General features: G+C 50.0%; 1 long non-coding RNA gene across 2 annotated transcripts; it reads right to left on the reverse strand.

Moving 5' to 3' along the window:
* Positions 1-7567: 7567 nt before the first annotated feature.
* On the reverse strand, positions 7568-11373 carry LOC123348547. 2 transcript variants are annotated; one of them, XR_006573210.1, is made up of 4 exons: positions 10878-11373; positions 9717-9842; positions 8244-9096; positions 7568-7627 (listed from the first exon to the last, which is right to left on the reverse strand). It is a non-coding gene; the product is annotated as an uncharacterized LOC123348547 (long non-coding RNA). The 2 variants fall into 2 exon arrangements; XR_006573209.1 differs by lacking the exon at positions 10878-11373 and having other exon boundaries at positions 9717-9894.
* Between the last annotated feature and the right edge of the window lie 164 nt (positions 11374-11537).

The following is an 11537-nucleotide window of genomic DNA, read 5'->3' on the forward strand; positions in this document are numbered from 1 at the left end:
CCCCCGCCCTGACACCTGCACCCCCCTCACATGGCCCCAGTCCTCTGCTCTGAATCTTGCACCCCTGCACATCCCCACCCCCACCCTGAGCACCGAACGGGAGCTGCCCAGGTAAGTGCCCCCACACCCAGACCTCCTGAGCCCCCTCCCTCATTCTAGCTCCTGGGCCAGACCCTTCAGCCCCAGCCCTGTGCTCCATCCACTCCCACCTTCAGCTCAGTGCAGAGAGAGCAAGAGAATGGGCCAGAACCAGGGAGAAGGTAGCTACCCGCTGTATGTGGGCAGGGCCCCGCACAGCCTGCTGGCGGCCTAATGGAACAGAACCCCAGACCAGCAGCAGGTTGAGCAGGCCAGCGGTGTAAGATCAACATTTTAATTTAATTTTAAATGAAGCTACTTAAACATTTTGAAAACCTTGTTTATTTTACAATACAACACTAGTTATGTAATATATAGACATAGAAACTAAAGAGACCTTCTGAAAAACATTAAGGTTTCGCGTGCCAGTAATAAATTTTAGAGTGAATAAATGAAGACTCAGCACACCACTTGTGAAAGGTTGCCGTCCCCTATATAGACAATAACACTATCTCACTCCAGTGTCTTCCTAAATGTTAATATTGCTTTTTTGATCTTTGAATCACAGCTATAGCAATAGACAAGACCTGAGCTAACATTTACCCTTCTATCTCTAACAATGCAGGCTGCATTTCAAACCTCTATTCCTTTACAGATCTTCCTAACCAGTCTTTAACGTTTGGCCATGGGTCAAGGTCAGTTTGTGAGTTCATTAACTCTTGCTGGCCTCGTCACCTTACAATGAGATATTACATTACACGCAGATCACCACAAAGTCTCTGTGGCTTTGAGCTCCTTAGGACCTAGCCTTTAAAACGCTCTTTGCCACTGACCAATCCCTGTGAGAAGGGTGCAGGTCTCCCCTTTCTAGCTCCTCTTGGGCCGCTGGCACTTGCTGGGCAATGAGACCACGCTCTCCTGAGGGAACGGAGGTCTCTCCTTTACGGTGCTTTTCTCTCTGCCCCATTCGAACGCCCCTGGCTTAAGGACCACCCTGTAAGGAAGGTTTGGGTCTCCTTTGCCAAGCAAATTAAACCAAAGGTCACTTTGACACGCCCGGCAAAATGACTGCCCTGTAACCAGGCTGTAACGTCTTCTCCCTCGCACGCTTAAACTAGGGGAGCCTTTTTGTGCCTGTGGCTGAGCAACACCGCACCCCTTGAGAAGGCTTGAGCTTCCGTTTCTCTTAGTGACAGGAAATTCCCCCACAATTATTTCTACTGGACTTTTTTGAGATTTGAAGTGAAATCTTACTTGCGACCTATCCAGGTCAGATGCAACATAGTGTGGCGAAGGGGCAGCTGTAAGGGGATGGTGGAAGCCGTGGGAAAATTCGCCCCTTTTCTCAAAAAAGCCAAGAAATGGCCCAACCATGCAAACGTCACACCGTCTGGAAATGAACAGGTGAGGTGGGGGGCTCCTTTCAGACCCTCACTTCCACCTCATCCTTCCTCAAGTCCTTTTGCCCTGCCCAATTTACACCGCTCAACCAACCACAACTTTGACCCTTTGTTTTCTTGTGCACAAGAAAGACACCGTCGCACTGATGAGTGTTCAACTGTAGACATTCGGACAGCTCCCTCAGCTGTGTCCAAATTCCAGGCCTTGTGTCTCTTTGGAGATAGACAGAGGAGATTCCTAGGGCTACGTCTGAAGGGATTGATGTGGCGGTCCTTTCTGAAATGTGTTGATGTTCAGGTGTTGTAATCACATGCGGTGGTATTCAGAGCCAGCACGTGGGTACACCTAACCCTACTAACAGGACTGCATCACAAGGAAGAGGGGTCTTTTCTGGTAAAGGTTAGGGAGCACAAAGTTATTTTCTTGGTGAGGTAGGAAGGTAAGTCCGGAAGGGTGTTGCTGAGAGATGGAGGATTGATCGGAAAGGAGACACTCAGCAGGATCCCTCCCTTACCTGTTCATTTCCAGATCTTTTCACATTGGGGACTTCCCGCCCCACCCACACCGAGTTTAAAGGAGGAGTATTTTACTGAAGAAAGGGTGACCGCCCTGTAATCAGGGTTCAGGCCCCTTTTCTCCTGTCTACATTGGCCCTCTTAATGGCACCCAACATAGTCACTCTGCAGAGCAGATTCTGGCCCCTCCCCAGCCACAGAGCCCCGTACCCAAGGAGGAAGCACACGGCCTGTGAAGAAAACTACAGCAAGTACAGATGAGGAACAGCCAGTTATGCAGAAACCCGAGGACTATTCATGTCTCCTTAGAAGGATGTCCAGGCTTCTCAGATCCACTTCTGCATATTCTCCTCCGGCGAGGGCTCCTGGACGATTCCTCTGCAAACTAATAAAGCCAAGCAAGGACCATCATTACACAGAGCTCTATGAATGTCCTCATCCCTGCCTCCCTCTCCCATTCCATCTATATCCGCTGGACTCAATGAACAGAGACTGAGTCAACATCCACAGACACTGCCTCACTCTAGCGCCCACTATCCTGCATGATTTTCATCCCCTCCTACTTGTTCATAGCTCCCAAGATCAAGCCTGTGGGGATGCACACCTAGCACTCCTGCCCCTGTTCTATGAAGGGAGACGGCACAAGGAGAGGCAAGGACAGAGACAGAGAGAGAAAAAGAGTGTTGGCCAACACACTAGAGAAGAGAGAGAGAGAGAAACACAGGAGAAAGGCAAGTAACTCACCATCTGGAGTCATCCTCCTGGATCCAACCTTCTCCTGCGGAGGACACACTGCTTGTGAACAGAGCAATGACAAGCCCCTGAAAATGGGGACCTTGTCTCCCCAGCTAGTCAGGAAACTCTTCTGACAAACCAGCCCCAGCTAACAGGGTGTCTGTACCTGGAGTCAGATTGGCTGATAACAAAACCCTCAGCAAAACAGACACTTCTCTCACTGACAGTGGCATCTGCTTGGCTCCCAAATGAACGGCTCTTGCCTGGCATGAACAATGCTCACAGGCTCGCTGCTCTCACTCACTTTCCATTGCATGAGGGCAGTAGACTCTGACATGTGACTTATTTTTCCTTGGTACTAAACCCAGCAGAGGAGAGAAAAACAAACAAATTAGCATCTCCATCTGCAATGTCACGTAGTCTCTTCATCTCCCATATTCCACGGCTCCGCCATCAAACCATCTTCTATTACTACTATACATCTGCAACTAGAAGGGATCCATTGTAACTGCACCCAAAATAGTCACTTTGCTCAGGAGACTCTTGTCCCTTCCCCAGCCTTAATACCACAGTGCCCTGTACCCAGCGAGGAAGCACAAGGCCTGTGAAGTAAACTACAGCGAGTACAGATAAGGAATTGAAAGCACTGACCTCTTACTCACAGCCAGTTGTTCAGAATGCAGAAAGCTGAGGACTGTTCCTGTCTGGTTATAACCGTGTCCAAGCTGCTCAGATCCACCTCTGCCAGTTTCTCCTCCGGCTCGAGCTCCTGGACAATTCCTCTGGAAGTGCAGCTGCAAAAGCCAAGCATGCGCCATCTCTACACACAGCTCTAATGGTACTTGAAATATTGCCCTCAATCCTGCCTCCCTCTTCCACCCATCTACATCAGCCCCACTTGAACAGAGACCGATTCAACACTGACAGTCACTGCTCCACTCTCGCACCCACTACCCCGCATGGTTTTCGTCCCCTCCTACTACTCCAGGGCTTTCAAGACCTAACCTGTGGAGATGCACACCTCGCAGGCCTGCTTGTGTCCTAAGAAGGGAGATGGCACAAGGAAAGGACAGATTAAGAGAGAGCGTTGGCCAACACACTAAAGAGAGAGAGAGCGAGAAAATGAGAAACACGGGAGAAAGGCAAGCAACTTGTCACCTGGAGTCATCCTCCTGGATCCAACCTTCCGCTGCAGAGGACACACCGGTACTGGCCAGAGGACTGAGCAGCCCCTGAAAATAGGGACCTTGTCTCCCTTGTAACCACAGCAGAGCCTTCACCTAACAAGACACTTATCTCACTGACAGTGGTCCTTGCTCCACTCCCAGCTGGATGGCTCTTCCCTGGCATCAACAATGCTTAGAATCTCCCAGCTCTCGCTCCCTTTCCATGGCATGCGCGGAGTGGACTCTGACTCTCCACTTGGTACTAAACCCAGCACTAGGGGGAAAAACAAATCAGTTAGCATCTCAGTCTGCAACGTGCATAGGTTCCTCTTCTCCCATCTACCACACCTCAGGGCTCCGCCCTCAACCCTCCTCCCATTACAGCTTTAGCACTACAACTAAAAAGCAGCCCACTGCACCTACATCCAAGATACTCACTCTGCACAGGAGACTTGTGCCTTTGCTTCGTCTGAATCCCACAGAGCACCGTGTCCAATGAAGAAATTCAGAGCCTCTGAACAAAACCGGAGCCAGTACAGATGAGGGATTCCAAGCACTGACCGCTTACTCACAGCCAGTTGTGCGGGAGGCAGAAATCTGAGGACCTTTCATGTCTGCTTAGAAGGATGTCCAGGCTCCTCAGGTCCGCGTCTGCCACTTTCTCCTTCAGCTGCTGCTCCTGGACAATTCCTCTGCAAGCGCAGGAAATGAGCGAAGCAAGAGCCATCACTACACAAAATTCAATTGGTGCAGGTAATCTTGCCCTCATCCCTGCCTATCTACATCAGGCCCACTTGAAGAGAGACAGTCAACATCCACAGTCACCCCTCCACTCTAGCGCCCACTACGATGCATGATTTTCGTCCCCTCCTACTTGTTCACAGCTCCCGAGACCTAGCCTGAGGGGATGCACACATAGCACTCCTGCCCGTGCCCTATGAAGGGAGACAGCCGAGAGAGAGAGAGAGAGAGAGAGAGAGAGAGAGAGAGAGAGAGTGTGTGTTGGCCAACACAGTAGAGTAGAGTAGAGAAGACAAAGAGAGAAACAGAGGAGGAAGGCAAGCAACTCACCACCTGGAGTCATCCCACATGGATCTAACCTTCTCCTGCCGAGGACACACCGACCCTGGCCAGAGAAATCAGTCCCTGAAAATGGGGACCGTGTCTCCCTCAAAACCACAGCTAGTCGGGAACCTTTTCTTACAAACCCACTCCACCTAACGGGGTGTCTCTACCTGTAGCCAGGTGGGCCGTGAGCAGAACCCTCAGCAAAACAGATACTTATCTCAGTGATAGTAGCAGCTGTTCTGCTCCCAGATGGACGGCTCCTGCCTGGCACCAACAACGCTCGCAGTCTCGTCACTCTCACTCATAAGGGCAGTAGACTTTGACATGTGACGTCTTTTTCCTTGGTACTAAAACCAGGGGATAAAACAAGTAAGCTACCGTCTCAGTCAGAAATGTCTCTTAGGCTCTTCTTTTCCCCTCTCACGCACGGCGGGGTTCCGCCCTCTACCCATTACACCTTTAGGACTAAAAGTACAAAGCACCTCTTACAACAACACCCAACAGAGTCACTCTGCACAGCAGACTCTGGCCCCTCCTCACCCTTAATCCCACAGAGCCCTGTACCCAACAAGAAACTACACAGTCAATGAAGAATACTACAGTGAGTACAGATGACTCTGTGAGTTCGAAGCACTGAGCCCTTACTCACAGCCAGTTATGCAGAAGGCAGAAACCTGAGGACTATTCTAGTTTCCTTAGAAGGATGTCTAGGCTGCTCAGGTCCACTTCTGACATTCTCATCCGGCTGGGGCTCCTGGACGATTCCTCTGCAAACTAATAAAGCCAAGCAAGAACTGTCACTACACAGAGCTCTGTGAATGCCCTCATCCCTGCCTCCCTCTCCCATCTCATCTACATCAGCCCGACTCGATGAACAGAGACTGAGTCAACACTGACGGTCACCGCTCCACTCTAGCGCCCACTACCCTGCATGATTTTCATCCCCTTCTACTTCTTCATAGCTCCTGAGACCTAGCCTGTGGGGATGCACACCTAGCACTCCTGCCCGTGTCCTATGAAAGGAGACAGCACAAGGAGAGGCAAGGACAGAGACAGATTGTTGGCCAACACACTAGAGAAGAGAGTAAGAGAGAGTGAGAGAGAGAGAGAGAGAGAAACACAGAGAAAGGCAAGAAACTGATATGGGCCGTGAGCAGAACCCTCAGCAAAACAGACACTTATCTCACTGACAGTGGCGTCTGTTCGACCCCCACATTGACGGCTGTTGCCTGGCCTGAACAATGCTCACAGGCTCGCTGCTCTCACTCACTTTCCATCGCATGAGGACAGTAGACTCTGATGTGTGACTGCTGGGTTTAGTACCAAGGAAGAAGTAAAAGGAAGAAAAAAAATAAAATTACCATCTCTGTCTGCAATATCACGTAGTCTCTTCATTTCACATCTCCCGTATCCCACAGCTCCGCCCTCAACCCATCTCCCATTACTACTTTACAGCTGCAACTAGAAGGGACCCATTTTAACTGCACCCAAAATAGTCACTTTGCTCAGGAGACTCTTGTCCCTTCCCCAGCCTTAATCCCAAAGAGCCTCGTACCCAACGAGGAAGCACACGGCCTATGAAGGAAACAAGAGTGAGTACAGATAAGGAATTGAAAACACTGACTTCTTACTCATAGCCAGTTATCCAGAATGCAGAAAGCTGAGGATTGTTCATGTCTCCTTAGAAGAATGTCCAGGCAGTTCAGGTCCACTTCTGCCAGCTTCTTCTCCTGCACAATTCCTCTGCAAACTAATAAAGGCAAGCAAGAACTATCACTACACCAGTGGTTCTCAACCCTTTGTACTGATGATCCCTTTTACATAGAAAGCTTCTGAGTGTGACCCTCCCCTTATAAATTAAAAACACTTTTTGTATATTCAACACCATTATAAATGCTGGAAGCAAAGTGATGTTTAGGATGGAGGATGACATTTCACAACCCCCCAAATAACAACCTTGCGGCCCCCTGACGGGACCTAAACTCCAGTTTGAGAACTCCTGCACTACATAGAGCCCAATTAAGCCCCTCTTCCCTGCGTCGCTTTCCATCTGTCTTAGCCCCACAACACCAACAGTCACCGCTCCAGTCTCGCACCGACTGCCCCGCATGATTTTGTCCCCTCCTACTTCTTTATGGCTCCCAAGACACAATCTGTGGGGGTGCACACCTAGCTCGCCTGCCGATATCCTAAGAAGGGAGACAGCACAAGGAAAAGCAAGGACAGATTGAGAAAGAGTGTTGGCCAACACACTAGAGGAGAGAGAGAGAGAGAGAAACACGAGAGGAAGGCAAGCAATTCACCACCTGGACTCATTGTCCTAGATGCAACCTTCTGCTGCGTAGGACACACTGCTCCTGGCCAGAAAACTGAGCAGCCCCTAAAAATGGGGATCTTCTCTCTCTCTCAAAGCCACAGCTAGTCAGGAACCTTTTCTTACAAACACAGCCTCAGCAAACGGGGCATCCCTTTCAGGAGCAAGGTGGGCCATGAGCAGAGCAATCACCAAAACAGACACTTATCTCATTGACAGTGATGACTGTTCCATTCCCAGTTGGACGGCTTTTTCAAGGCATCAATAATTCTCGCAGTCCCATCACTCTCGCTCGCTTTCCATCGCATGAGGGCAGTAGACTCTGACTTGTCACTTCTTTTCCCTTGGTACTAAATCCAGCGGAAAAACAAGTCAGTCACCATCTCAATTGGCAATGTTGGGTAGCCGCTTCTTTTTGCCTCTCCCACATGGTGGGGTTCTGCCCTGAACCCTCCTCCCATCATGCCTTTATGACTACAAGTAGAAAGCACCCCTTGCTATGACACCTGAAATAGTCACTCTGCACAGATGACTCTGGTCAGACACACCAAACCTGTGGGGAAAACACGTAGAAATTGTGCTTCTTTTTCCCTTGTAATTTATTGCTTCTTGTAGCTTTTTGCTTCCAGCAAGCACGGACAAGGAGGAGCAAAGGGGACGGCTAGTTGAGGTGGACAGCGGGCCCACCACAGTCCCAGGCTGCACGCCAGGGGAGATCTAGTCATTGAGTGTTGGGGTTCTTAGGGATTGGCTTGTTTTGGCCTTGTTTTCAAATGGGTTTATCTTGATTTTTGGCTTATTGTCAAAGTCGGGGTGCTTATTTCCCCAGTGAAAGTTAGCAATTGTGACTCTGGTCCCTTCCCCAGCCTTAATCCCAAAGAGCCCCACACCCAACAAGGAAGCAAACAAAGTCTGAAGAAAATCACAGCAAGTACAGATGAGGAATTCCAAGCACTGACCACTTACCCACAGCCAGTTATGCACGAGGCAGAAAGCTGAGGACTGTTCATGTCTCCTTAGAAGAATGTCCAGGCTCCTCACAGGCACATGTCTGCCAATTTCTCCTCCGGCTGCTGCTCCAGGACAATTCCTCTACAAATGCAGCAAATAAGCCAATCAAGATCCCTCACTACAAAAAATTCAATTGGTGTGTGAAATCTTGCCCTCATCCCTGCCTCCCACATCAGCCCCACTAGAGCAGAGACTCAGTCAACACCCACAGTCACCGCTTCACTCTAGCGCCCACTGCCCTGCATCATTTCGGTCCCCTACTTGTTCATTGCTCAAAAGACCTAGCCTGTGGAGATGCACACCTAACACACCTGCCCGTGTCCTACGAAGGAAAACAGCACAAGAAGAGGCAAGGACAGAGAGAGAGTGAGAGACAGACAGACAGAGTGTGTGTTGGCCAACACATTAGAGGAGAGAGAGAGAAAAACATGGGAGGGAGTCAAGAAACTCACCAGCTGGAGTCATCCCCCTGGATCTAATATGCTGCGGAGGACACACTGGTCCTAGCCAGAGACATGAGCAGCCCCTGAAAATGGGGACATCGTCTCCCTTGTAACCACAACTAGTCAGGAACCTTTTCTTATAAACCCAGCCCCAGCTAACGGGGCGTCCCTACCAGGAGCAAGATGGGCCTTGAGCAGAGCGATCACCGAAGACGACACTTATCTCATTGAGAGTGGTGGCGGTTCCGCTCCCAGATGCACGCCTTCTGCGTCGCATCAACAACGCTTGCAGACTCATCGCTCTTGCTCTCTTTCCATTGCACGAGGGCAGTAGACTCTGGCCTGTGACTTCTTTTCTCTTGCTACTAAACCCAGCACAAGGGGGAAATACAAATCAGTTATCCTTTCAGTCAGCAACTTTGGGTAGGCTCTTATTTTCCCCTCCAGCACACAGTGGGGCTCCGCCCTCAACCCTATTCCCATTACACCGGTAGGACTGCAAGTAGAAAGCACCCCTTACAACGACACCCGAAATAGTCACTTTGCACAGCAGACTCTGGTCACACACACACCAAATCTCAAGGGGGAAAATAAAACATACAAATCGGGCTTGGTTTTGGCCTGTAGCTTACTGCTCGTTGTAGCTTGCTGCTTCTGGCAAGCAGGGGCAAAGGGGGGAGAGAGAGTCAAGGGTGCACAGCGGACCCACCACATTCCCAGACTGCACGCCAGGAGAGATCTAGTCATTGAGTGCTGGGGTTCTTAGGAATTGGCTTGTTTTGGCCTTATTTGAAAGAGGATTAGCTTGATTTTTGGAATATTGTGAATTCAGGGTTCTTATCTACCCAGTGAAAGTTGGCAAGTATGACTCTGGTCTCTTCCCCAGCCTTAATCCCACAGTGCCCCATACCAAACAAGGAAGGAAATGGCCTATGAAGAAAATTACAGTGAGTACAAAAATTCCAAGCACTCACTGCTTACTCACAGCCAGTTAGGCAGAAGGCAGAAACCTGAGGACTGTTGAGGTCTCCTTAGAAAGATGTCCAGGCTGCTCACATCCACTTCTGCATATTCTCGTTCAGTGAGGGCTCCTGGATGATTCCTCTGCAAACTAATAAAGTCAAGTAAGTACCATCACTACACACAGCACTACTGGTGCATTTAATCTTGCCCTCATCCCTGCTTCCCTCTCCCATCCCATCTACATCCGCTCGACTCGATGAACAGAGACTGAGTCAACATCCACAGACACCGCTCCACTCTAGCGCCCAATACCCTGCATGATTTTCATCTCCTCCTATTTGTTCATAGCTCCCGAGATCTAGCCTGTGGGGATGCACACCTAGCACTCCTATCCGTGTCCTATGAAGGGAGACAGCACAAGAAGAAGCAAGGACAGAGACAGACAGACAGAGTGTGTGTTGGCCAACACATTAGAGGAGAGAGAGAGGAGAAAAAAACATGGGAGGGAGTCAAGAAACTCAAGAGCTGGAGTCTTCCCCCTGGATCAAACCTTCTGCTGCAGAGGACACACCCCTCCTGGCCAGAGAAATGACCAAGTCCTTGAAAATGGGGACCTTGTCTCCTTCATAACCACTAGTTAGGAACCTTTTCTTACAAACCCAGACCTTGCTAATGGGGTGTCCCTACCAGGAGCTGAGCTGTGAGCAGAGCAATCACCAAACCAGACACTTCTCAGTGACAGTGGCCTCTGCTCGGCTCCCAGATGGACGGCTCTTGCCTGGCATGAACAATGCTCACAGGCTCGCTGCTCTCACTCATTTGCCATCGCATGAGGGCAGTAGACTCCGACGTGTGACTTCTTTTTCCTTGGTACTAAACCCAGCAGAGGGGAGAAAAGCAAAAAAAGAAAACAGCATCTCCGTCTGCAATGTCACGTAGTCTCTTCATTTTACAGCTCCTATATCCCACGGTTCTGCCCTCAACCCATCTCCCATCACTACTTTACACCTGCAACTAGAAGGGACCCATTGTAACCCAAAATAGTCACTTTGCTCAGGAGACTCTTGGCCCTTCCCCCACCTTAATGCCAAAGAGCCTCATGCCCAACGAGGAAGCACATGGCATGTGAAGAAAAGTACAGCAAGAACAGATGAGGAATTCAAAGCACCGACAGCTAACTCACAGCCAGTTATGTGGGAAGCAGAAAGCCAAGGACTGTTCGTGTCTGCTCAGAAGGATGTTCAGTTTCCTCATGTCCACATCTGCCAACCTCTCCTCCGGCTACGGCTCCTGGGAAATTCCTCTGGAAATGGATCTGCAAAAGCCAAGCATGAGCCATCACTACACACATCTCTACTGATGCTTGAAATCTTGCCCTCATCCCTGCCTCCTTCTTCCAGCCCATCTACATCTACCCCACTTGATGAACAGAGACCAAGTTAACACTGACAGTCACCCCTCCACTCCCACGCCCGCTACCTTGCACAATTTTCGTCCCCTCCTACTTCATCATGGCCCCCGAGACCTACCCTGTGGGGATGCACACCGAGCACACGTGCTCGTGTCGTACGAAGGGAGACAGCACAAGGAAAAGCAAGGACAGAAAGAGAAAGGATGTGTGTTGGCCAACGTACTGGAGAAGAGAGAGAGAGAGAGAGAGAGAGAAAAAAAACACAGGAGGAAGGCAAGCAACTCGCCACCTGGAATCAACCTCCTGGATCCAACTTTTTCTGCAGAGGACACAGCGCTTGTGAACAAAGAAATGAGCAGCCCCTGAAAATGGGGACCTTGTCTCCTTCAGAACCACACCTAGTCAGGAATATTTTGTTACAAACCCAGTCCC

The sequence above is a fragment of the Mauremys mutica genome, chromosome 13, assembly GCF_020497125.1.
Source record: "Mauremys mutica isolate MM-2020 ecotype Southern chromosome 13, ASM2049712v1, whole genome shotgun sequence".
Classification (NCBI taxonomy): Eukaryota; Metazoa; Chordata; order Testudines; family Geoemydidae; genus Mauremys; species Mauremys mutica.